This window comes from Lonchura striata, chromosome 1, assembly GCF_050655825.1.
Source record: "Lonchura striata isolate lonStrDom1 chromosome 1, ASM5065582v1, whole genome shotgun sequence".
NCBI lineage: Eukaryota > Metazoa > Chordata > Aves > Passeriformes > Estrildidae > Lonchura > Lonchura striata.
The window spans coordinates 5,900,001-5,920,688 of NC_140703.1; the positions used below are offsets into that span (position 1 = coordinate 5,900,001).

General features: G+C 43.6%; 1 protein-coding gene and 1 long non-coding RNA gene across 7 annotated transcripts in view; one reads left to right on the forward strand and one right to left on the reverse strand.

Moving 5' to 3' along the window:
- Positions 1–3,262: 3,262 nt before the first annotated feature.
- LOC146768576 (uncharacterized) lies at positions 3,263–16,819 on the reverse strand. Its single transcript, XR_014957938.1, has 3 exons — positions 14,201–16,819; positions 13,395–13,467; positions 3,263–9,821 (listed from the first exon to the last, which is right to left on the reverse strand). It is a non-coding gene; the product is annotated as an uncharacterized LOC146768576 (long non-coding RNA).
- Positions 16,820–17,099: 280 nt separating this feature from the next.
- The window catches only part of WNT11 (Wnt family member 11), a 30,251-nt gene continuing 26,662 nt past the window's right edge, over positions 17,100–20,688 (forward strand). For 4 of the 6 annotated variants that reach the window (XM_085589814.1, XM_021532429.4, XM_085590005.1 and 1 more), the window contains exon 1: positions 17,682–17,721. The gene's annotated coding sequence lies outside the window, so the exon portion shown is untranslated. Of the gene's footprint in view, positions 17,227–17,681; positions 17,722–18,235; positions 18,449–20,688 lie in introns of those variants that run through there. The other 2 variants (XM_085589957.1, XM_085589869.1) reach the window with 2 other exon arrangements.

Here is a 20,688-nt window from a genome sequence, read left to right on the forward strand (position 1 = left end):
GTCTCTTCCCCACCTTCCCCCACTAATATGTTTTGTGATGTGGATTTCGGTCGACAGAGCAAGATGCCTGACTCTCTCCTCCTGATGAACATGTCCCATGAGGACAATGATGGAGTTCCTGCGAAATTTTTACCACTGACCTTTTCTCCACTGTGGAGCAGGAATGCATCTCCTAGTGAAAGCTGGGGACAGCAGAGAGCATGTTATAATCCTGGAAAATGTGACTCCGTCTTTGTGGAATGCCATTTCCCTCTCCCCTTCCCTTCTCTTTCTTCCCTCCCTTAGAAAAATGTAGCACAGAAACCTTGAAAATTTAAGGCAAAAAATTGCCACCTCCTCCTCCCCTCCCTTTCTCAGCTCTGTCTGAGCAAGCAGCCAAGCTGTTAAATGCTTTAACCTGCTGTGTCCAAGTCAAAAGTTAAATAATGTGTGAATCAATATGGAAGGAAAACAAAAGGCAGCAAGGGAGCACTGGAGAGAGCCCCTCTTATAACAAGATAATTGCTACATTATGAGAAACAAATTATATGCTGCTCCTCTCCAGGACTGTGTCTGTGACATCTTGACAGGTACATCTGAAGTTAATTATGTGCCTCTTGTTGAATTTTGCTCTGCTCCTGGGGCTGGATCCTGCAAACATGAGTTCCAGAGCATCTCGCCCTGGCAGCCAGCGCTCACTTTTCAGAGGTTCAGAGTGGGTTTGAACAGGTCAGTTGCCTTTCCATGAGCAATCACAGCTACAAAAACGGCTTTGCCAAGAGGTTGGGATTTCCCAACCAGCCATGCATGGTGAGGGGGATGCTGGAGTTGTGGGACCTGCCTTTCACCCATGCCCAGAAAGGGAAATATATGACTCCTGCCAACAGGAAAGCAGTGTATTAGTCTTTCTACTTAACTAGTGCATTTGCCACAGCTTTTCTTCCTGTGGCTTGTTTACTGCTCCTTGATGTTGGAAAACTTTTGCTCAGACAATGCATTCTCCTTTGCATAGAGGTGCTGGTTTAGCCCTGCACATTTCCACTGTTGCTAAATGCATCCCAAGTCTAGCACTCCCTACTTCTGCATATACTCCACAGGCTCACACATCCCACCTTCGTTCATGTAATGGAGTCTTATGGGTGCCTAAGAGTTTTTTTTAAGTGCTAGTAGTTGAGGCAATGTTTTAAATGAAAGGGTTATCGGTTCCTTCTGGACATGGATTCTTCTCACCTGCATCAGCAATCAGATGTCTTTGGTTTGGAGAGTTTCTTGAGGAGCAGATCCTCTATCTTGTCTCAACACTGCATGTCAGGGAAAATGTGTGTCAATGTCCCTCTTTTCTGTGTTGACTTCAAGGTAAGCTGGACATGACTGGTCCAAACACAAGGGGACATGATGATGACTGTGTTAGGTCAGATGTCTCTTACCCCATGTGTGGTGCACTCACTAAGGATGCTAATTTAGTGTCTCCTTTGTTATAATATTGGTTTTATTGTGGCTCATGTTCAAAGAGATGGGGAATTTGATGAGTGGAGGAGTGATGCGTGTTTTCCTTCAAACTCTTTCCCCAGACATGAATTTCCCACGTTGCATTTCAGTTTCTTAAAGGCTGGGAGCAAAGAGAGGAAGCTGTATGTACATGGAGAAAAGGCACAATGCCTCTTTCACCTGCACATAATATATCGGTGACCCAGCAAAAAGGGTTTGTCTGCACTGCTGACCAGAACACCAAAAGATGAGCTTGAGACCATCCTGATGGTCCACATTGCTCACTCCCTTGCCTCGTACCCAGCCTGAAGTGAATTTGCTCATGAGTCCTCATGGGTAGTTATGTCAATCTGATCCTGTTTCGGCCTTGCTGGTCCCATGCAGCATAGCTAAAGAGGCTTCACACCCTCAAACACTGGTTTCCTGCTAGAAAACACCACTCCAGTGGTCTGCAACACGCCCCACGTATCATTGCAGACCAAAACACACAAAACAGTTCTATTGTCTTAGGTCACACAGGGGCAACACCCAAGCTGGGAGAAGCCATGTGCTCTCTAGGGGGGTGTGCTCAAGACAGGGACAGCCCTGAACAATGTGGATCCTGGTCTATAGCCCTTGATCTCAGGGTCAAGGACACTCACTAGACTTTGTTATTTGGCAGTATAGACATGTCTATGAACTCAACTGCTGAGATCTTCTGTATCTCTTTGCATGGCCTTCAGCCATACCCCAACATTAACCACAGCTCTTTGGTGAAGGTGCCTGGCTATATCCACACCACCAGGCTATGCAGAGTGAAAAAGTGCTGGTGACTTGCCATCCACAGTTTAGAGGGCTTTTTTTTTTTTTTTTAATTAGTTACAGTCAGTCCTGTGGCCCAGTCTTGGTCAGCATATGATAGGTGCTCACCTGGAGCACAGCTTTGGTTTGGGTTTGTTGGGAACTGAAGCATGAATGCAGATGCAGACCTATCTCTTAGATGAATGAGATGGTGAAGACCATGGAAAGCTCTGCCCCACAAGTCCAAGTTCTTTGACTTTTGATTCCACTTTGAAGTTCAAATAATTAAAACTTGAAAGCAAACATCATCCCAAAGCAGCTTTGCCATTGCAGCCTTAGTGAGGCCACAAGCTGTTTGCTTGGGGTGGGGTACCTTGCCCTGCTCCTTTGCTGACACTCAGAAGAGTCTCATCTCTATCTCAAATCCCAAGTCCAGGTGTTCTTTCTTTGCCCAGAGTTTTACTTTTTGTTTGCAACCATGTAATAATGACATTACTGTTCCCCTGGTCATCTTCATTGATACAATTCATACTATCATTGAGTAATAAATGGTTTGGGTTGAAGGGGCCTTAAAGGTCATCCAGTTCCACACTCTGCCATGGACAAGGCACCTTCTACTAGACCAGGTTTCTCCAAGACATGTCCAACCTGGCCTGGAACATTTTCAGGGATGGGGTAGTTACAGCTTCGCTGGACAATCTGTGCCAGGGCCTCAACACCCTCGTGTCTAAGAATTTCTGTGCAATATCCCATCTAACCCTGCCCTCTGGCAGTGGGAAGCCCTTGCCCCTTGTCCTGTGCCCCCAGGATCTTGTAATTAGCCCCTCTGTCTTTCTTGCAGGCTCCCTTAGTTACTGGAAGGTCACAATTATATATCCCTGGAGTCTTCCCTTCTCCCAGGTGGACACTCAGCTCTCCCAGCCTGTCCCCAGAGCAGAGGTGCTCCAGCTCTCAGAGCATCTCTGTGGCCTCCTCTGGACTCTCTCCAGTAGCTCCATGACCTACTGATGTTGGGGACCCCAGAGCTGGAGGCAGCTCTGCAGGTGGGGTCTCACCTGAACAGAGGGGCAGAATCCACCGCCCCTCACAGCCCACCCCACCACTCCATCTGCCCAAGATGTGGGATCAACTCAGGATGTTTGAATGAATGTCTCATATATAATTTTTTTTTCTGAGGATAAGTCTTGGTGAGTACCTTCAGCTACTAGTTAAAGATATGATATGGTTTTACTATTATCAGCACTTTCTGGCTTTCTAACTTGATTGAAAAGCTCCCACAAAGAAAACAATCAATTGGGAGTAAATAAGTATTGCCACACACCCCAAAACAAATTTATGATGTGGATAGCCTTAAGACTTCTAAGTAAAAACCACATGTATTTTTTTTCAAATGATTTTTTTTTTTTTGGCATGTGTTCCTGGAAGACCAGGGCTCAGTGGTGGGGTTAGGAACTGACCTGTAGTCATGCATAGGAGATTACCAACATTTTTTATGCTCTTTGAGAAAACACCAAACAAATTAGTTTGAAATTAAGTTGAAGATACTTTATCAACATTTTTTCCCACCAGAGCACAAAAATATATCACACAAGACTCTTGACCTTTTATTGTTCACTGATAGAAAGGTGGGGAAGTCATTTGATGTTCACTCCTCTGAGTAGACCTGCCTCTAGTCTACCATACACTTTAAATATTAGTCCTAAAAAGATTCCAGGTACGGATTGAGATACTGGAGGGATTTCAGAAATGCTTTTGTGCTGCATGCCAAAATGCTAAGAGCAGAGAGAGATTGTGTCATCAGTTTTCAGTCAAGCCCCTCTGTGCCTCTTTTTCTAAGCTGCCAAAAAAGTTACACATAAAATCATGAGCAAAGACTTTCATACAGCTTAAAAAATGGGATTTCTTTTCAAAATGGCTGTAGGTGGTTTGGGGTGTTCTGATGAAGGACCTGGTCCTGTCTGGCTTCATATGACAGTGGCAAGAGGAGTATAGTTTTACTTGGCTTAGCTTGCAGATTTGCTCTGTTTTGCACCAAATTTGATCATCATATTTTACAATTCCACTCCAAGCAGGAAATCTAGACTATGGATCAGTGACTGCCTTAATTTTTATTGACAAATCATGATCTTTATTGGTGGAATTATGAGCTAGCTGGATCTTACCATCTTTGTGTAATGAGGCCAATATATTGCTAGCAGCGTGCTGTTTTAAATTTAATGTAACAAGGAACAAAGAGAGCTTTCTTCATGCTTTCCTTCCTCTCCCTCCCTTTCCCTCTCCCTTTCTCTTTTCTTCTTTTCTTTTTTCCTTCTCTTTTTTTTCTTCACTCTTCTTCTTTTTCCTTCCTTTCTTCCTTTTCTGTTCTGCTTTTTCCAAAACAGAGATCCAAATTTCCAGAATTCTCCTGAAGTGCTGGTGATTATGCCAGTCTGAAATGGGAAAGGCTTATTCCAGACCCCTGCAGAGCAGTGGTTTGGTAGGGACCACACTGTCCATTACCTTCAGAGGAAGGAGAGTGAACTGAATTAAACATCCACTTCCTGGAATGCTGGAGAAGGGTGAAGGAAATAAAATTTTCTGTGGGCAAAGTTTCATGGTTAGGGTTGGATGGGACCAGCCATCACCTGGAACACGGCAGCTTCCAACCAAAATGCCAGTTCCAACCTCAGCTCCAGGGCTCTTAATTGCCTTCTGGAGCATCTTCTGTCCCTCCACTGACTATGGAAGTTCTAAACCATCTTAGGCAATTCTTCTAAGTGCTTTAAATGATCTGGTGTGAATAACCACTGTTCCTTTATCCCCACCCACTTTCTGTTGGAATCTAAACAGGAAAGTTAAAGAGAAGAATATGGACATGAGGTGAAATCATGTGCCTCGCAACAAATTATTTAGCAGTGATAAGCTTCAGCAAGATTTTGTGTTTCACTTCCAAAAAGTTTAAAACAAACAAACAAAAAAATAAATAAACAAACAAGCCACCACCTTTTTGATTATTTTTTAGGTTTTTTTTTCAGGATGGGAGTGATCACAATGATATGCAAAGGATGAGAAGGATCAGGCCCATGATGCTGCCAGAGGTGGTGCTACAGCCAGAGGAGCACATCTGGCTTCTCAGATCCTAGAAGGGGTTGGCAGCATGAGCAGCAGGAGCCACACTTTACCTGTACACAGTGCTGTGTTATAGCAGTGTCACTGCAGCACATTAAACATAGAGTCCTGTGATACCAGTTTTACAGTCTCCATGCAGGCCAAAGACTTGCTTTAATATTACCTGCATTTAATCTTCAGTTTGTAATATTTATTTAATTCCTTCTTGTTAAGAACCCCAGAGGAAGGATAGGCAAGTCTAACTTCTCCTGGATTGCAGTTCTAAGCTATTAATCTGTCATGTCAGCATATTTTATTAATACTGTTTTCCTGTGTATAATTGGTGGAATACATCATGAGTCACTTACCATCTGCTGTGTAACTGTGTTGTAAAGTGTCTTTCTTCCATAGATTATTGCTTTGATAGATTAGAGTTTTGTACAGTCATGATACCTCATCCCATCAATTTTAAGCTCTCAGGAGGATGTTCATGGTTAAAGTATCTGATCATTGCAAAAGTCTTTAACGACCTCTCACTGTGTCCCCACAGGCTAGGGAAGTACTCTTATACTTGCTTTCCAGATGAGAACACGTGTCCAGGTTTTGTGCTGCATTGCTTTAATGAAGTGTGCTTTCTCCTTCTCTTCCACCCAGTTTGTCCCAGACAAAGGGGAGGGATAAGCAGGTCTAGGAGGGAACATCATTTTTTCCAGACTGAATTGGGGATGGATCTGGGATTGGATGCTTTCCTAGGAGTCCCTTATAGCATCCTAGGCACTGAGCCATCTGTTGTGTTCTTTGGAGCCTGAACATGTCTACACCATCACCTTTTACACTCAGAGCTGCATGAGTGCCATGGGTGACCTACAGACCATTGAAGAGAAGCAGCAGCATCCATGGAAGAAAAACTCACTGGCTGCCATCAGAATTCACCTCACGCTGATTTAGCCATGTTTAAACCTGTGTGCTTAAGTATTAACAATTATGTTGAGATTAAAAAAAAAAAAATTATATTCAGGGAGGCACCACATCAGAAAGGGTTTATTTCCAGGCTAGAGAAGGTATCTAAAGAAGGTGGTCTGAACTGAAACTGTGCTTGCTCCATCCCACCATAATTGCAAGACAGTGTCACTTCCTATCACCAGGCCTTTTCTCTTTAGCATTTCAGAGATGGGGAAACTGTGGGCAGCTGATACATCAGCAGTTCCCATTCTGCCTTCCCTGATGCAGTGTGTCTTCATGGTAGATATTTTTTTTTCCCTGCAGTAAATCTTAATCCATGACTCACCTGTGTCTCTGCTGTGCTCAGGATCTACAGCATGAGTTCTATGAAGAGCAGCTGGGGAGGCTTCATCTGGATAAAAAAGGCTCCTGGAGGAACTTCTCAGTCTCTACAGCTCCCTGACAGGAAGGTGGAGCCAGCTGAGGACTCTGCTCCCAGGGAGCAAGAAATAGAAAGGAAGAAACAGCCTCAAGTTTTCCTGGGGAGATTTGAATTGGATAAGAGGGAAAATTTCTTTCCCAGAAGGGTTCTGAAGTCCTGACACAGGCTGCCTAGGGCAGTGGTAGAATCTCCATCCTTGAAGGGATTTAAAAGCAGTGTAGATGTGGCATTTGGGGACATGAGTTAGTGGCAGTGCTGATTAGATTGACTGCTTAATGGTTGGATTCAACATTCCTAAAGCTCTTTTCCAGCCTAAATGACTCTCTGATTCTACTGAGTTCTCACCTTAGTCTCTCCTGAGGAGACAACTGCAAGGCATTCTGATCTGGTGGAATATATGAGCCCCTGACTGGATGAGTTTGGCCCCAGATTTTCTGGAGACCAGTGGTTTCCTGTGGGCTGCAGCTGCTGTCAGATCTAAAACCAACATGAACTTAAGTGGTCTTTCTGGGAAAACTCTATTTCTCTGGAGTGGGGCTTAGGAAACAGGGACTGATCAAAAACCTGATTCAGTGACAGGTAGAATAAGGGTTTCAAGATACTTTAGACTGACAAATATCTGGTAAAACTTAATGAATGGTTTTAAATGAATATATGCATTAAATGCACTAAGAAATTTAGTGTGAAAAGGAACAGATCAAGCATGAGATACCCATGAGGATGTGGATTAAGATGTCAATCAAAGGCATAAGAGTTATCAGCCTGTAGCCCAAGAGAAGCTGAGGAGACCATGGCAGTTGGGATGTAGCATTGCCCAGCTGGATTTTCCCTGTATTTTGGCTCCCAGATACCCCAAATCAAAGTGGGCCACACCTTCTTGCTGCTCCTAAGGGCATGTCTCCCACACCTTGGCATGCCCAACACCCCCAAGCAGTGCCCAACATCTGAAAGCAGTTCAGCATCCTCAGGGTTAAATCAGATTTAGTGTCCAAGACCTGGCAGCTGAATTTTATCCCAGCGTGAGTTTTTATGATCAAATTATAGACCCAATGAAAAGAAAAACCACCCCCATCCTGCCAAAGAAATCCAGTCTGAGGTTTATAATGGAAATCATGACAGAGTCATGATTGTAGTAGCAGGAACAGCATCACTGTAACACAGTTGTAAACTGGTACTGTCCTCTGAGGGAAAGGGAAAGGGAAAGGGAAAGGGAAAGGGAAAGGGAAAGGGAAAGGGAAAGGGAAAGGGAAAGGGGAGGCAAGGAGCACTTGGGAAAAGGGAAAATGGGAAAAGGGCTACTTGCCAAGATGAACTTTCAAAGATTAAATATTTGCGGTGGTGAAAACTGCATCCACAATGTCTCTGCAGCCTTGTGCCAGGGAAGGTGAGATGCTGAACCAGGTCCTCTGCAGGGGGGCACCATGACTCTTTGCACCCTGAGATGGGAGAAATTAAGCACATCCATTTCCAGGATATAGACAACTGTCTGTATATGGAAAAATGGAAATTTTATAGGGCAAAACAATGCTAGACTTCAATAATTTTTCATAATGTGGGTTTAATAAGGTGGAGGTGAAGCCTTTTCCAACATTAAGTAAGAAAATAAGTAGTAAAACTTCTGGATCTCATCTTTGTTATTATCTGGTCATAAAGGAAGGCAAAACATTTGTGACTTTTTTGCAAACCCCAGCTCCTGAACTGCCACTCTAGACCCTGGGTTTGCAGTAAGTTTGGTCCATTGTCTCCATGACCTCTTAAAAAGACAAAGGAGAAATTATGTTTGGCTCCAGCAGAACGTGAGAGCTGAGAATGACACAATAAAGCAAAAACAGTCACATTTTATTGCCTTACTCACCCATGGTTTCTAGAGTATGGTGTAACTTTTGGAAGCTTTGATTTATGCTGGTGCGAGTTTTATCTGCTGCTGTCTTGCACAGTTCATTCTTAATACTGAGACCTATGGCCCTCTGCTGACTTTCTTGGTTAAATAAATTAAAGGAAATATAAACATTAATGGAAGTCACTTAATTTATGGCTGGATTGGAACATTGTATCTTACACCATGGATCCAATACAAGCTCCATTAATCTAAATCTTACTAACATCCCTGAATCAGGCCCTATCTTTGGGCTTTTCCTTCTCACTATGAAAGGAACAGTTAAAAATAATTTTAAATGAGATTATATTATCCCTCAAAAGTTATCCTGCACAGAACTTTCAACCCTTGTCACCTCTGGGGTGGCAGAGCATTTGGGATGTTTTAGTGGCTGTTGTTTGAAGGACAAAGATATTCTTCCCACAGCGATTCCTCTCCTCCCCTTTTCCTCTCCATACCAACCATCCCACCCTTTAAGTATCTCCTCTTGAATCTTTTTGCAATGCATCACATGTCAGTTGTGGCTAACACATTTTTGGCTCTTCTGTATGATACAGAACCTAATTCCAGCTCTTCAGACACTTTCTCAGATTATTTCTTGCCAAAATTTACTTTTTTGGCCTGGTTGAATAAAAGAAAGTTTTCTGCTGCTTTTATTTTTTATTATTTTTTATTTTGTTAATTATTGTTTATTCAGAGATGCTTTCTGCCACATATATCTCTGCCAGCAGCAAAACTACTGGCTTGCCATTCCACTGTCTGCCTTAATGTGCTCCTTCCCTGGCACACCTTCTCCAGTTTAAAAAAAAAAACAAAAAACACCAAACCACCAAAACAGGCAAGAAAATGAAAAAACAAGCAAAGAGCATTGCATGCACTTTTTGTGCTGAAGGAAAAAAGAGCAGAAGACAGAAGAACAGGGAAGTACAAATTGTTTAAAAGGTGTAAAAATATAGGAGTTGTCCCATAAAGCATTAGCATGAGTCAGTAACTGAAGCAGTTATGTTTTCACATGGAAGTAGCAAGTTCTGCGTTGTTCTTGTAGTGAAAGTTTTACTGTTATCACAACTGTGGGAGGTATGAACAGAGCAATGAGAAGGAGAAGCAGTTCCTCAGTGAATATGAATTATTGTAGTTTATCAAGACTGTGGCTTTTCACAACTGATCATGTCCTGTTGATATTAGTAGAACTTTTCCTCTGAGCCAATCAGGGTCTCGATTCAGAAACTGAAAGACAAGAAGAAAGCATTGGGTTAGATCTCCATTCTGGAGAGGAGCAGGGAATATAGCCCAAAATGGTTACAACCTAGAGCCCTCTGTATGAATGCATCCTTTGGGATGACATCTAAATTCTTGGGTTTATAGGCAGGGTGGTCCCTCCCAGCAGGAACTGCACACCCGTGCACTGGCTGTGGCTCTGTTGGATTAGGCAGCTATACCAATCCAGCAGATTGGAATAAATCACAGAGGCCTGATGTCCATGTTTAAGTACTATTTACCAGCAGTTCAGAGAGGTGATTCTGCCCCTCTGCTTGGCTCTGATGAAACCCCACCCGCAGAGATGCTTCCATATCTAGAGATACTGATCCAACATCAGAAGGATGCAAAGCTGCTGGAGTGAGTTGAGAGGAGGCTGTGAAGATGCTCTGAGGGATTCAGCCCTTTTGTTCTGGAGACAGGCTGGGAGAGCTGGGCGAGTTCAGCCAGAGAAAAGAAGGTTCTGGGGATACCTCATTGTTGTCTTTTTGTACTTAAAGAGGGCTTAAAAAGGATTTGAAGAGTGAATTTTAACATGGGCAGATAGTGATAAGAGAAAGAAAAACTTAAACTGAAAGAGGGTAGATTTACATCAGATATTTTCAATTGTTTATCTGAGGGTGGTATGCTGTTTGGTTTTATCATTGAACTTAGTATAACAACCTTCACTTTCAGGGAAACAGCATGTTAGGCAGGTGGGGTGGGGTGTTCCCTGTAGGACTCATGTCCCAGGTCTCTGTGAACTGATGAAGCAGCATTGTAACCCCAGCTAAGTCATGCCAATATGACCACTCCCTGTCAAGCACATCCTCTAGAGACACCCAGACTCCTGCTTAATTCAGCTCACAGAGATTGGTGTGGACAAAGAATGGACATGGTATCAGAAGAGACAATTTTGTGTGCTGTCTTCAGGCTTTTGTGGCCACTTCACATTGCAGCTGAGCTTCCACGTTTATCAGCAGTGGTGACTGTGAGAATATGCCCAGGTAAGGTGGCTCAAACAAGACCCCATTTCTTTCCCCATATTTCACCTTAATGAACTTCCTGTACTCATGCTGACAAACACTTGACTCTGTGAACAAAGTGACATATGGCTTTCAAATATGCCTTGTACTTGGCTGAGGAGAGAACAAGCTTAATGAACATTTACCCTACAGAGTTCCTCACTTAAAATATCTTCATGAATATTTGTTCTGTAGATCCCAATTCATAATTAAGTAGTTAACAATTAAGCGAATAAGTGATATGTAGCAGCCTTTGCTATTCAAGAGCAATGATACCAGGAAGCAAAAGGTACAAATACCTGCCTAACCTTTTGTGCCAGCCAGTAATTAATCTTTGAAATGGCTCTGAAGTAAAATTCAAGTAACTTAGTGCTGACTCAGGCCATGAATCCATATTATAACCTTAAAAGTGCTATACTTTGCTCACAATCTATTTCACTATGTTTTTTATGATCAATATACCCCAATATGGAAGACAGACCAAAATCTGTTTGTAGGTAAACAAAAATCCTAACAGAACCATAAGGTTGAATCAGTGATAAATTGTATTAGGATTACAGAGAAATCACTTAGGGGAAAAATAAATCACTGCTGTCAACAAAAAGGATTCACCTCAGGTATGTTCCTGGCAGTTTAGATAGAAGCATAACAACCAAGTCTGGGTACTTCTAGGAAAGGATGAAAGGTTTTTATAGCATCCCCTTAAAGATCTTTCTTTAATGAAACCAATTGATAAGGAAGGTAACTCAGGCTGGCTATCTCAAGAATGTCTTAAGCATGTCTTAAAAAATGCCTACATTAATCAGAGACTCTGTTTTTGTGTGCTGGTGTCCCAGCAGTGCAAGCAGATGAGGAACTCTGGGTATCCACAGTTGTGTCCCAGTGGGGAGAAAATGGCACCTGGAGTATTAGCAGGGACTAAATGGGACATGGATGCTCAAAAAGTAGACCCCACTTGAGCTGTACAGATTTGCTCAAAATTTATGCTTCCAGATGTATGAATTAACCCCTGTGAAAAGCAAAGATTTCAGGTAAACCATACAAGTGTTGTCTATGGTTTATGATAACATAGCCCAGGGTATATTTGAGAGAGGTTTTCTTTGTCCAAATTGTTCCAGTCTAAGTTTCAAAGAATGGTACTTTCTTTTGCTACCTTCTCTGCTACCTTGCAAGTTTTGGTCAAGCTAGGTCATAAGGTGATCATGCTGTTAATCTCCTTGCTGTCCTAAGTTTCCATCAAAAAGCAGCTTTTTTTCACAGTTGCAAACAGAAGTACTTGGCTGAGCTGGGGTACTGCAGGTTGCTTTGAGATCCTTCCCCAGTCTGGAGTCAAACATTCTCTGCAACTACCCAAGGTGACCTACGGCCCGTCACAGTCTTGCTTTGCTTTGCCTAGTCTAAAAATATGCCATAGAACCATAGAATCACTGAATCATTTGGCTTGGAAAAGATCTGTAAAATCATGAAGTCCAACTGTTCTCCCAGCACTATCAAGCTCATCACTAACTCATGTCCCCAAGTGCCACATCCTGTTAGATCTGTTAAATCCCTCCAGGAATGGGGACACCTCCACTGCCCTGGGCAGCCTGTTCTGGAGCTTCATAGGCATTTTGAAGAAGAAAATTTTCCTAATCCCCAATATAAACTTCCTCTGGCACAGCTTGAGGCTATTTCCTATTGTTATATTGTTTGTTACCCAGAAGAAGACTGTCCTTTCTGTAGGGAAATGGATTGTGGCTACACCTTTACAGGCAGATAATTGGGATGCTACTGCACAAAAATGTCTGCTATTTAAGGGCAGGAGGAAAGTGAAGGCAGAATAACTCTTCAGGCTTGCATTTCATGCTGGAAGATGCCATAATTTTCTGCAAGATGTCTGGTAATGGAGAAATTTCAGATTGCTGCAATCTTTCTGATTTACAGGCCTTGTATGCCAGAGGAAGAACAAAGAATGGTTTCATCCCTTTGTAAAGTTGTCTATGCTAGAGGTACAAGGCAGTTTGCATATGGCCTCTTTAGGATCTGGCCTACATCTCTAGGGTTTGGGCACTACGAGAAGAACCAGATATCTTTTACCTCCCTCTGATTGCCACATCTTGGGACAAAAACCTTTGTGTTATTTATTTACCTTAGAGCTGCCAGGCATTGCTAAAGCACAGCCAGAGCTGCACCCTCTCCATGCATGATGAAGTGTGGTTGTGATAGATGCTCACACACCTCTCCTCTGCATCTGCAGGGACACTCCTTGCCATCCCAGTCCCTGCTGGGTCCCTGCCAAAGTGTATTCTTTTATTAACCCACTGCCTGGCTTCATAACAACCTCATGTTAAAAAAAAAAAAATAATGTATCAGAAGCTGTCATCCTCTTCCCAGAGATGTGGCACTTCTCCCTGGATGCTGTACAGATTAGTCTTGTACCAATGTATTTGCCCCTCAGAAATAACAATGCTTGCTATGAGGCAGTCCAAAGCAGTGACAACTCAATTATGTTCCCTAGTTTTGATTTAATTTGGAAGAACTTCACTTTCGGAGTCCTTACTTTTTCATATATGCTCCTGCTCTTCAGCATTTTGAAAATTATTTTAGCTTCAAACAGTCTTTTATTGTTCTCCCTGTCAGAAAAGAAAGTATGTATGTGATTATTCAACATTCATATGATAATAATATAGCACATTTTTAGTAGGTGGCAGAACCTTTTAAAAAATATCCCTATCAATGCTTGAAATTGAAACTTAGGAAACCAGTGAAAAACTTGTATCTGCTTAACTAGTAAAGAGGGTCAAGGGCACAAACCTGGTCGCTGACCTGTAATTTATTATTATACCTAATTTATCACCCAAAAAACACTCATTAAAGTCAATGCAGAGCTTGGGGGATTTAAGAAAGATGTTTCCTGATGAAGAGTGTGGGTAATGGAGCTTAGTTTTCTATTCCTGTTGTGCTTTGGGACAGTAAATGGCCACTAACTCAAAGTTATTTTTATTTCTAGCTGGAGCCTGTGCCTCAAGATGGCCAGAATACTTGTTTAAAATGTAGGAATGGCATACTGTCACATGCTTGGGCACTGTCCAGCCATTGGTCCCAGCTAAACAATTTTAAAAAAATTCATTGGGAGCATTTATCCATGGCTCCTTTGGCTGCCACTAATGCTGGGTGTAATGCTACTCTAACCCCTTTGGGAGGATGATAGCTTTCATAGCTCATTCATAGCACAAAGCATCTTGAAATTCACTGAAAAAACTGTAACACCACAATACACATAATTGTATCATATCATTAAATATTTGGAGAGTGTCATGGCTCAGCACACTGCTGAAGAGATTTTTTACATGAATGAGCACGGACCTCTGCTCCAACAGAGTTTGCAGTGGAGTCCTGGATCTACAGATGTATAATGTTTTCCTGAGTCATCCATGGAGGGTCTTCTTCTGTTGCAGGGATGGAAGAAGAGAGAGAGAGGAGACACATACATAAAAACAAATGATAAATGAAATGCTACTGAAGGGTGCATGGGTGGTCCTAGGGCATTAGTAACAGAATATGCCTTTTTTCTGTGTGTGTGGTTGGTTGAAATCCAGTATGGTTTATATAGAGTGAGTCTGGGAAGGTCTGCAACAGATTTAGGACTTTTGCAAGGGGTTGCAGGACTCCTTGAGTGAGAGTCACTCCTGCTGAGTTGCATTTGAAGTCAGGGACAGGTGTAGCTGAAGTCTGGGTGCAGGGACTCTCACCTGTGCTGTCCATGGTAGATTTAAGACTGATGTCAGTCTTCTAAAGCTCAGGGGGGACCTTATCACTCTCTGCAACTGCCTGAAAAGAGATTTTAGGGAGGTGGGGGGTCAGTCTTTTCTCCGAGGTATCAAGCAATAAGACCAGAAAAATAGAATCAAGTTTCCCCATGGGAAGTTAAGGTTGGATATTACAAGAAATTTCTTCTCCCAATGGCTTGTTTAGCCCTGGCACAGGCTGCTCAAAGCAGTGTTGGAGTTCCAATGCCTAGAGGGATTTAAAAACTGTGTGGATGTGGCACTTGGGGACATTGGTTAGTAGTGGGCTTGGCAGTGCTGGGGGAATGTTTGAACTTGGTGATCTTCTATAAACTCTTCTATTATTCTATGTCCCAGCTTAATAGACACTTCATAAATCCTGCATGAACTTGCTGGTAGATTTGGAGAGGTCTTCACGTTTTGGAGGTTACCTGGTGCAACAAATGACAATAAAGCTTTATTTTCCAGTTCACTTATCTTTCTGACATGATAATGAATTTCTTACAGCACCCCAAATATATTGCTAAAGATTAGCAAGAAGATTATTTTCCAAACATTTAAATATAATAACTAGGTCAGTTAGGAAATGCAATCAAGAAAATCTCATCCAGCTGCCTCTCCTTCTATTAATATGTGGATACAGTCACACTCTATCTTTCTTTTCAAACCAAGACACTACTCCACGCTATCACCTCCCAGCACCTATTAAGGTTGGTCACCTCTCAGCACCAATATTAAGACCATGAAGATCCTATGGAAGGACTCATGTAGCTGTGTTGTTTGCACAGTTCTGAGCACAGCAGGTGCCTACTGCATAATCATGAGTATTACAACTGCCACAGCTTGCTATTTCCACACCTATTGACTAATAACAACTGCATTTTCCTTACTGCCCTTTAAAGGTTACGGTAATTTTGGAAAAAGGCTATTTATACAAAAATCAGAGCATTTGCACAGCAAGTCAGACTGCAATAGATATACCAGGCACTTTCCCCATGTAAATAAGTCCTCCCTAGAGAACCCTGACAAAACCTCCTCATAGGTACACATTTTTGGGGGTCAGTGGGATGGGAGAAGGGACAGGGAAATGTAAGTTTGGAATAGTTTGAGTACTTCTGGGCAACTGTCACACAAAGAAAAATGGACATACTGTGCAAAGCTGCTGGCAAAACCTGATATTAAACAAATAATGTCATGTCTTTGGTAATTTGGTATTGTGTATACAGGGTTCTTTGCAGTTCACACTAGACCTTTTGTGACTTCTATATATGAATGCAACCAGCAAAGGGACACAGATACAAAAAAATATCCTATATAAACAGCTGTCCTGAAAATAGACCATAAGGAAACTGTTCTGAGTGTCTTGATCCAGGGACTAAAGCATTTATTCTCTTTTTTTCCTTTCACCTGAAACCCACAATTAGACCAAATGAAAGAAAAAATACAGAAGGACTTTTGCAACCAGCATCCATTTTTTCAGAGCCCATAACTGACAGATGTCTTAAATTCAGACTCATGAGGCCTTAAGTTCAGACACAAGTTGTTCTTTTCTTTCTTACAGGGTTTTAACTTAAGGTTTTTCCTTCTATTTATTTTCCTTTTAATTTCCTTCTTTTTCCTTTTTTTCTTTCTTAATTTGTCCTTTTTTGTTGTTTTCTCTCTCTTTTTTTAAATTTTCCTTTTCTTTTTCATTAACCTCTTTTTATTTTTTAATTTTTGCTTTTATGCTTTTGTTTTTCTCTTCTCCTTTTTTCCTTCCCCGTTTTCCCTTTTGTTTTTATTATTTTCTTTCTTTTTTTAAATGTTTCTCTTCTCATTTTTTTTCTCTGTTTCCCTTTTTATTTTTTTACATATCCTCTTTTCTTGTGTACATTTGTTTTTCCTTTCCTTTTTATTTTTATTTTCTCCTCATTTTTCCTTCTATATTTTTTATCTTTTCTTTTCTTTTCTTTTCTTTTCTTTTCTTTTCTTTTCTTTTCTTTTCTTTTCTTTTCTTTTTCTTTTTTTCCTTTCCTTTCCTTTCCTTTCCTTTCCTTTCCTTTCCTTTCCTTTCCTTTCCTTTCCTTTCCTTTCCTTTCCTTTCCTTTCCTTTCCTTTCCTTTCCTTTCCTTTCCTTTCCTTTCCTTTCCTTTCCTTTCCTTTCCTTTCCTTTCCTTTCCTTTCCTTTCCTTTCCTTTCCTTCTTTCTCCTTCCCTTCCCTTCCCTTCCCTTCCCTTCCCTTCCCTTCCCTTCCCTTCCCTTCCCTTCCCTTCCCTTCCCCTTCCCCTTCCCCTTCCCCTTCCCCTTCCCCTTCCCCTTCCCCTTCCCCTTCCCCTTCCCCTATCCCCTTCCCCTTCCCCTATCCCCTTTTCCTTTTCCTTTTCCTTTTCCTTTTCCTTTTCCTTTTCCTTTTCCTTTTCCTTTTCCTTTTCCTTTTCCTTTTCCTTTTCCTTTTCCTTTTCCTTTTCCTTTTCCTTTCTCTTTCGTTAGCAGACAACCACCAAGCCTCCAACCCTGAACCCGACCTGAAAGCCAAAACCAGACCCCATCATCTGCTCTTTCCGCCGACGATACAGATCGGAGAAGAGGCTGTGGAGCTGCAGGCTGACAGCAGGACGTGCTGAGGTACGACATGAGGCAGGACTACCCCGGGCCGTGGTTCCTTGCCCTCGCAGGAGAACCAAACCTCCCTGAAGGAACGTGCCAAACATCCTTGTCCTTTCCCGGGGCAGCCGTCACTGAGCTCCGAGCACGGAGCGCCTCCGGGAACGCTCAAGTTCCGGCGAAAGCACGAACTCGCCGTTCGCTAATCGCTGTTAATCATTAAGCGCTCATTAGAATAACACCGCTGAGTCCCTGCGGGTCCCCGGCACCCCCCGAGTCCCGTCCCCCGCGCCCGGCCCCGCTCCCGCGGGATGCGCTGCGGGAGGGGAGATGCGCGGAGCCCCGCGGGGCCCGGGCCTGCCCGCCGGGGCATCCGCGGGGCGCGGAGCCTTTTGTTATGCTAATCCGAGCTGACATCACTCCGCATATGAAAGCAGAGGGGCCGCATATAAGGCGGCTCCGGGGGCCGCCCCGCCAGAGCGGCCCCGGTCCCCGCGCAGCCTGGGCCGGGCGGAGGTAAGTGCGGACCGCAGCGGTGTGCGAGCCGCTGTCGGCAGAGGTGGGAAGGGGACAGCGGCTCGGTGGAGCCCCTCGAAACGCCGAAGGTGCGGGGCTGGCCAAGAACAGGGCTTTGCGAGGCGTGGACAGAATTCCAAGGAGAGGGGATGCGTCCCGGAGGATGCGTGGGAGTACGAAGACGCCGGGGGGTTCGACGGAGAGAGAATTCTTAGAGGCTGCAAAGCAAACCGAGGAAATGGCAGGGAGAGGGACGGCTTGGAGACTGCGAGAGAGAAGGGAGACCCGGAGGACTGCAAGGAAAAGGGAGACCCGGGAGGATGCGTGAGGCAGGGAGAACCGAGGGAATGCAGGGCAGAGAGTCTGCAAGGAAGAGGGGATACCCCGGGGGAAACCGGGAAGGAGGAGACTCGGAGGCTGAATTAAGAGACCTGACACCCGGCAAGGGGAAGTGTGAGTGCAGGAACGAGGGGAGGACCCAGAGGGGGGAGGAAGACCCAGAGGGTGGAGAGACCCGCGCCCGATGAGCTGCAGGGGAGAGGAGACACCCGAGTGTGAAGGGAGACTGGAGACCCAGGGGCTGGTGGCAGAGGAGGGACATGAAACTGCAAATGCGTAGGGCAATGCAAGGACTGCAGAGGAGAGAGTAGTCCGGGAGGCTGCAGGTTAGTGGGGACACCCAGGGGCTGCAGGGGAGAAGGAAGATCCAGAAGGCAGCAAGGAAGAGGTGAGACCCTTCAGCTGGAATCAGCTCCACCACCCTCTATTCCTTTTCTCTGCTCCCACTCCTCACTGCAGGTCATCTGGGGATCTGCTACCCCTAAACCTGGCTGCTGTGCTCTTGGAGAGAGTTGCAGGCTGGCAGGAGAGTCTTTGTTTCCTGGATGGGAAACCTGGAAAAATGTGAGCTGAATACTCACACTTTTATGTACAGTTAAAATTGCCTGCTCCTATCCCTGAGTCCAGAGTCTTGGAAGTGTCTGATGGGAGTGTTTTCTGTGTGCCAGAGTGCGGCTGGCTGCAAACAGCCTCGAGGTGAAGAGAAAAGAGAGCTTTGAGTTAAAAGCAGCTCCTGTTTTTAGGAGTCCACAGGCCACTTGCTGTTGGTTTGATCAATGACCCAGAGCTCACCAGAGCTGTAAAGATCACATCTGCTCCAAAGTGTGTCCCACCCGTCTCTTTGCAAATTGCTCTTGCAAATGTAATCTGTGTTGGACTGTGTGGAAAAAGGCATTATTGCCTCTCCAAATAAAAGGGGTGCAATTGCACGCAAAACCTGCAGTTCTTTGGGTAGGTATGGAGGAATTAGATCATTTCTCTTCCACTCCTGGGGTTGAAAAAAACCCCAAACTGTGACTTTTTCAAGGCAGGGGGGGAGAGTAGTGAATGGTGTTGGCTGGTCAGGTTTAGTGAGAGCATTTTAGACCATCTGAGACATTTTACACCCGACTCCTATGTTGTCCAGCAGTTCACAGGGGTGAGATAAGGGGTCTGAAATATCTAAATAGACACTGAAAGGCAGGGGCAGGATTAAGGGTTGAAAGTTTCCAGTGTGCTTGTAGAGCAGTGGGAAGAAAAGGGCTCCCAAAGATTAAAAGATATAGAAATACTCTGGAACAAGAAGCATGTATGCCTGGATACTCATGAGAGCACTGCCTTCAAGGGATGCATCAAACCCAAATCCAAGTTGGCATTAAAAAAAAAAAAAAAAACAACAATCCATGGCAATGAAAACCTGCCTCCCTTGTAGGCAGTCAGTTTTGTCTTGGACTTCAAGGAAGCCAGGAACTCGCCCCTAGAGGTTATTAAAATTCTTTGTAATAACAGCACTTCTCCAGTAACCCTTCATGCCAGGCACTGGGGTTGGGACAGCCAAAAAGCAGCCTGAATAGAAAAATACGCTGCAGATGGCAGAGAAAACACTCAGAAATATTCATTCCCCCCAACCCACTTGGTCCCTAAATGAGAATATTTAGGCAGAGAGCTGCAGCTGGGCAAATCCAGAGCTGGGGATGAGGTAGGATACCCTTTTTCCAGGGTAAGAGGTTTCCCAAAGTGAAGCTGACTGCTCCAACCATTCCCAGTCTCTTCCCAAATCTCTTTGAGGGGGTGTTATGGGGAAATGCCCAGTTATAGTTTGCGTGTGCCAGTGTGCTATGCAATGTGTTGTGAAACTCCAGAGATGCAATGTGGTGGGCAGGTTTTTCTGTTTATTTTACTATTGTCTTTCTTATGGGATGGGAAACCACTGCAAAGACCACAAAAAGCAGCCCAGAGCAGTGTCTGAAGTGAATAACTGAAGGGAAACCCACTTACTGTTATTAATACTGCTGCTAAAATAAGCAAGCCATGCCCTGGAGACAGAGAGGACCCCTCTAAGGATTAAAGTCCTGCATCTGGTTTGTTTATCTGTTTGGCCTGAAGAAGGGAAAAAAAAAAAAAACCCAACCCAAAAAGAAAAGGGGTGTGGGGATATCCTTGAGAGCTCTTTTGTTGCTGCTTCCTGGAGACAAAAATGGGATTTTATGTTTACAAAGTTGCAGCCTTTTCCGTGAGCTCCAGGTGCCAAGGACTTGGAAGAAGTGAGAGGCAGAGTTAATGAGGTGAGAAGAAAAGCAAGAGGTAAAGAGCAAAACGCATTTATTGTGACAGATCAGAGAGAAACACCTGCAGGGCAAGGACACCTGCATTAAGTAGGGAAATGCAGTTTTTATTATTTGTCTTCTCTGCAGAAAAAGAGAGGAAAAAGAAATCTGGAGAGAGGAAAGGGAGAGATGAATAGTTGAAGATTTGAGCTAATATAAAGATCTATCTTTTTTCTTCTTCTTCTTCCTAAGCAGTTGCACAAACTTTTTGGAGAGGAGAAGTAAAAAAAAACATTAAAGTGAAGCAGTGAATGAAGTCTTGCCATGTGCAGGGTTAAATGGAAACACACAATCAGACCATAACTCTGTGTAATTCAACCCA